The 6509-nt window shown below is 38.2% G+C and overlaps 1 long non-coding RNA gene across 1 annotated transcript; it reads right to left on the bottom strand.

The window, feature by feature from the left end:
* Positions 1 to 1445: 1445 nt before the first annotated feature.
* Positions 1446 to 4700, bottom strand: LOC137477595 (uncharacterized). The gene is made up of 2 exons (XR_011001078.1): positions 2556 to 4700; positions 1446 to 1582 (listed from the first exon to the last, which is right to left on the bottom strand). It is a non-coding gene; the product is annotated as an uncharacterized lncRNA (long non-coding RNA).
* Between the last annotated feature and the right edge of the window lie 1809 nt (positions 4701 to 6509).

The raw sequence follows: 6509 nt of genomic DNA, 5'->3' as shown, positions 1-6509 counted from the left end.
ACTGCCTACTGCAACCACCTGCTCCTGTAGAATCCTCAGCATTTCCAAAGTCATCTCCTGAGCCACCTCACTGAACTGTCTTCACAGCTTCTCCTGAACACCTCTGTTTCTGTGCACTCTTACATACCCATTCAATAGGTCATTTATGTAGTGGTCATATCTTTCTTTTGTGGGTGTGAAGCTCCACATGTTAAGACTATTTCAGAGTTATTTGGTACAGGTGAGTTAACCCATGCAGATATGGTGTGATGAACTTTCTCTGTGACCATTCCCTCAGATGGAGGAAGGATGCAAGGCTCTCTCTGTCCACGATCAATTTTTGCCAGTTGCACAATGTTCAAGATCTGCATAATACTATGATAACCTGATGTAAGCCATCAATACACGTCTAAAGCATATGCCTCCATTCTTATGTTTTCACCCTGTCTTCCGCACAAGGACAGAAGCTCAGAAAATTTAAATCTGCACAGGGAACAAGAATCTCTCATTTTCAGAAGTGTCAATAGGGTACATTAGAATTGAATCTCCACTGGCTTTCCACAGAGTTAGGCATACGTCATGGTTTAACCCAGCCAACAACATAGACCCAAACAACCGTTCACTCACTGCACATTCTACCCTTCTTGCACCTTACCCTGCGGGTAAAAATGAGAAAAAAATGAGAAAATCTGTGGGTTAAAAACCAGAGATAAAGACGGTTTAATAGGTAAAGAACAAGCCTCATGCACAAGAAAAGCCAAACAAGGAATTCATTTGCCACTTCTCATGGCAGCCTGGGTCTCAGCCATTGCCAGAACAGCCAGGTTGCATCATGCCTGTGGTGCCTTGGGAAGTCAAATGTCATCACTCCCAATGTCCCACCCTTCCTTCTTCTTCCCCCAGCTCTATGTGCTAAGCATGATGCCATATGGGATGAGATATCCCAGGGGTCAGCTGGTATCAGCTGTCCTGGCTGTGTCCCCACCTAACTTCTTGTGCACCCCCAGTCTCCTCACTGGTGGGGTGGGGTAAGGAGCACAAAAGGCCTTGACTCTGTGCAAGTGCTGTTCAGCAATAATAGAAATATCCCTAAATTATCAACACTGTTCCCAACACAAATCCAAAATACTGTTCCATAGTAACTACTATGAAGAAAATTAGCTCTGGCTGAGCCAAAAGCAGCACAGCATGCCAGACAATTCTGTTATAGTCTATTACTAATTTACAGAGAACACAGACTTTTGAGATGCTTCACTGTTATCTTATCCTGCCTGCAAAAAGTAGTAAGTAGACTCCTCTTTTTTATTTTTCACAAAAGTATAATTTTAAAATTAGTGTTATAAACAAAATCCTTCACGAATATAAATATTTCACCTATCTCTCTCCTCTTTACTCCTTTGTCCCTAAGAAACTAGTATTGCTTATTTTTCACTAAAGGCTTGTCAAGATGAGAAGTCATCAAAGAAACATTTCTGACAATTGGTTTATTCATAATCTAATTGCACCGGCAGGCAAGAAACTCCAAAAGTCACTCAATGTGCCATGACAGTTTTACATGGATCTTGAAAATACTTGCCAAGCAACTTTCACAGCCTTGAAGTTTCTGTCAAGAGAATAGAGGAATGAGAAAAATGAGGACTTCAACCACATGAAATAAAACTCAACAATTCTTCCTCCCTGCTGAAATGCTGACATAAAATTGTTGTGTGAAAAGCACACAGGGAGACACATTTGCTCTTCTAAGAATTTTGTCTTTTAAGAGCTTAACTAAGGTGATTCTGGATTAAAGGTGTACAGTGAAGTGAAGCTTTTTTTAAATTATTATTCCCATCACAGGGGGAACAAAGGAGGTTTATCCTCCTGCATCAGAGGAAAGGTCCAAGGTCCAACAGCGTTGTTTTCCCAATAGCACCTACTAATGGATCTATAAAGAGGAGGAGGATACATAGAGAGCAAGAAGAGGTCCTATTCCTACAGACACAGATTTCTCTTCCAATAGTCCTGAAGAGGATGGGCAGCAGCACAGGTATTTGTCTTGATAAGAAAGTCAAGTCAACTGGTCTCCTTGCTCCATAAAATGTTTGCTAATGGGGAGGATGGAGGTCTTGGACTTTACCCTCAATAGTGATACATGAGGAAGCTTATTTTCCTCAGACCCATTGCTCCTACCTCTTTGTAAGTCAATTAAATTTCTGTCATCTACAGACATGTTACATTTAAGTTTCCCTTCTAAGTGTTTAAGAGGTTTTTTTTTTTTTCTTTACTTCAATGATGCATTGATGTCTATTAAAAAATAAGAGCAAAAATTTACATAAAAAATGACTTTATGATCTGGAGGCTATGTATGGTTTATGCCTTACACATCTGACCTGAAATTTTCTTCTCATTGCTTAATATTTTAGGTTGTAATAGAGAACCAAAGAGATACTACTAAAAAAGAGTATGGGGATGAATGAATTCACTCTGCTTTTGCTCATCTCCTTTCAATTTGCTTCCATATTTTAATATATTATGCAAGCTAATACAGATTTTCAAAACCACAAGGAAAGGAAGGGCAAATAAAAATACTTACTTACTGTGTTCATGCTAGAAGTCTTCTGAAGCCCTTTTGAAAGTTCTTTGTAGGTTTGAGACCCTTAAGATAAAGGAACAACATCTGGAGTAGACAACAAAGCAGGCATCAAGTGTAGCACTTTATGAGACTGAATACTAGAATCAATAGATTCTCAGCTATGTCACATTAACAACAGAGCAGGTAGATTTACATGACCCCCTGATTGCTATGTTAGACTTCATCATGTTCAAGATAAATGAGCTTAAGGCTGCCTGCTCCAAGATAGAAGAATGCACCCTCTCAGTGGTACTAATCTCTTACGATGGATTTTGTGGGAAAAGGACAAAAACCCAATTGTTTAACATTTTCATCAGGAGACATCTCAAAACACATTTCAGTCTCCACCACCAATATGTGTCTGAACAAGCAGAATTAACTTTTCTCTGGAAGGGAAGGGTTATCTCTCCACTCTCATCTACACAGGGAGTGAGCAGAAAGCCTAGGTTAGATGTTGGAATTAGGGGGAATGACTCCATCAAGATGTCTTTTTCAACGCAAACCTTCTTCCTGCTACTGCAAATGAAAACTTCTCACAGTCTTGCTAACAGATGCCCATGCCTTCCTTCAAGGAACACTTCCTTTTCTGGTATTTATGCTGCATAGAAAAGCAGTGCAGGGGCTCCAGAGAAGGCTGTGGAAGTGAAGAGGAGCAGCAGGATGCTATTGAATATGCCTCACAAATTACTTGTGGTTTAAATGATTTAAGGATAGAGGGATGTTATTTCATTGGATGGACAGATTTGGTCAAATGCCTTAACAGCACTCACGAACATTAATATCAATTCCAAGTGGCTATTCAATTCCATGCTGATAGTCCTTGCTATTCAAGTTGCTGTGTGACTGTCAGAAGAAAACAGATTGCTGTTCATTTTAATCAGTCAGATCACAGTTTTATTGAACATGCCTGTTTGATGTGATTGCATCTTGTGCAACTGTGCGAAATGAGACAAAAAGAGCAATTTTATATCACGTAGATAATAACAGATGCGCCCCTCAGAATTCATTATAGAAATCTGTTTTGCAACCGTATGTTCCACTTCATCTGAAATCCTTTTGTTCTCATCAGCCTTTTCCTGTGTGAAACAACCACTCTGCATTTTGCAAGCATCCACTAATGGAATCTGATATTACCTTGTCCATATCCTTGGATCTCATGCTAAATATTAAAAACTAAGTAGTCTAGTTTTCCATAACCTACTAAAATAGCCTCCATACAGTCACCTGATTGTAAGAACCAGGCATATTTACCCTCTTTATTACTATTTACCCTTTAAATATCGCTCTCTAATAACTGAAAATAGAGAGCTTTAGCAGCAAGCAGTTTTAAAATATCTTGTTTCCTTGGTTTTTCCTTCTGTCTTAGTCTAAGCCTTCAAAGTGAGCACAGCTCTGTGAAATCGCAGCACAGCTTTGGTGTCATTTTAGTTTAAATTGTGTTCAAATCTGTAGCCATCCAAATTTCTTTATGACTTACATGCATGTGTTTGAATCAAAATTACAGGTATCATATGCTGCTTCCTTTCTTCATAATCTTTCTTAAACATCTACATGACTATGCTGAATAATATGTATTTTATTGGCTTGATTCTTAGCTGATGTACATTCAAGTAACTCCACAGATTTTAGTGGACTTATGCCAAATTACATTACTGAAATGGTTTGGCTGAAATCCTGTCACCTTTGACATCACTGGCAAAATTCCCACTGTCTTCAGCAAAGACATTACTTCAATGTATATGCTAGGCATATAGAGACCCTCCTTAGTGCAAAGTCATGCAGTGAGTATAGTAATGTCTCAGTTAGAGGCATCACATTCATCCCGTGAAGTCTGCTAGAGGTCAACACTAAAACATGATTTTTATGACTAGACAAAGAAGGAATAAAAGAAAGGTTGGAGAAACATAAATTAACATTTGTGAAAATCATTCAGAGATATTTCAATGTAAATATGACAGTGACTCAGAGGATCTCCTTACTTTTCTTTGTCTTTCTTATGAAGTCATTGGAATCCCTAAATACCTCACTTTCTCTAATTAGAAATTATCATTTCCTCTGGGTCAAGGCTGAAGATATATACATATCATAAAATTGGTGGATCAAGCACCGGGACCCACTCCTCACAGCCCCCACATGTGGTACCCTCTCATGTTTGAGGGCACTTGATAAGTCACCCATCCTTCCTCCATGTACTCTGAGGCATTCCACCTGTTCTTCCAGGCCCTTTTTTCTTCCCCACATCTATATGTCTACAGCACCCACAGTATCAGAACCCCACTGTGTTATATTTCTCATCTCTCTGTCTCTCTCTATGACTCCTGAATGAGGTTTCCATACCTGTAAATCTAGATCTCAACATAGTGAATAATAATCATCATTGCCTATTCGTGCTTCAGTGTGAATTCTTGCTAGTGTCCTCTCTGTACAGGTCTTTTCTGTGTCCCTAAATCCTTTCTCTTTTTCTACTTCACTCTAACACTTCAAGTCCACATCCAGCTCACAGAGCTGGAGTCTTGATTCTTCGGCCTGCATTTCTATTGGACAATTTATAATCTTGGAGCATAGACTGTTGGTGAAGGCAACTAGATAATTAAATCCTCTTCTGTTCTTTTTTCAGCCCTACTAAGTATCTAATGTATAACCTTGGACCTTCAAAATCTGCCACATCTGTTTACATCTATTTGGACTAAATTTATTAAGGTGATGCTGTAGCATATATAGCATATATTTAAATAGCATCTTGCACAATCAGGTCCTAATCTGCAAATAATTTTGAAATCAGAGAAGCATTTCCCTTTAATTCAGAAAAAAAAAGCTCAGGGGTTATTTTTATTTGGTTTAGTTTGACTTGGCATTTTATTGTTGTTTAGGGTTTTTTTACTGTTTCATAGAAACACTCAAATAATCCTTTCTCCTTTGTTTGAAATTTCCTTTCTTCAGTTTGAACAGCAAATCAAACAGTCAGTCATTCAGACAAGACTAGCTAGCTCTTTTAAACTCAACTGAAATACCAACAATAATAATAATTGATTTCCAGTCCTATTTCAGCAGAGGACAGCATATACTTAAGCTATTGCCTTGTTGGACTAGAGGTATGCTAAGTGATAAAGGGACTGTCTCTCTCATGTCTGTTTGAAGAGAGCAAGGGGATTTCTATTTCTTGTCAACCTGGAGGAGTCTGATAACAAGATGGTTTTTTAATCTGAAAGCTAGGCTTTCAACAATTGCAACTTTTGTGTCTTCAGAGACAGATGTTGAGGTTCTGAAGCATCAAAAATCCTTCCAGTGAAAAACAGGCGTAAATTATACTTATGTTAACAGTAAAGAAACAGATACCGAATCCATATCAAAACATTATGAATGATATTGCAGGCCTAAGGCTGCTTTGTGTGTGACATTAATGCCATTGAAAACACATTGACATAAAAGCCTAATATAAATATTAGCAGCTAAGCCTGAAATAAAGGCAGGAAGGTTATCATTGACAGTATGGATATAAACATATCAGTCTTATAATAGTATTATAAATAAAAAGGTTGTTAATTTAACAATGGCCATATATATATATATTTAAGTAATGTCAGTGATCACACATTCCCAGCCTTTGTTTCAGCATTTATGTGGGACCTCATAAAGCAGCCAAACACTTTCTGTTAACTTTTAGGGAATGATAGCACAAACATGACCATAAACATGATTCTGCTGCATAAATCAGGTCTGTACATGTATAAATTGCATTGGCAATTTATGAATGTAAATGCAAACAGAAATAGCCAGGCCATACATCAAAAGCACCAACACAATGAAAAACAGGCTCAGGAAATCACACCCAGGTTCTGCAGGTATGCAGTATTAGAGCACAGAAGGGCAAAGGAATATTTTATAAGTGATGCTTGTCATGCTCAGGCCTCAAAGTTCT

The sequence above is a fragment of the Anomalospiza imberbis genome, chromosome 7 (assembly GCF_031753505.1).
Source record: "Anomalospiza imberbis isolate Cuckoo-Finch-1a 21T00152 chromosome 7, ASM3175350v1, whole genome shotgun sequence".
Lineage (NCBI taxonomy): Eukaryota > Metazoa > Chordata > Aves > Passeriformes > Viduidae > Anomalospiza > Anomalospiza imberbis.
Note: the sequence above shows the minus strand (reverse complement) of the source record. Positions and strands in the feature narration are given on the sequence as shown.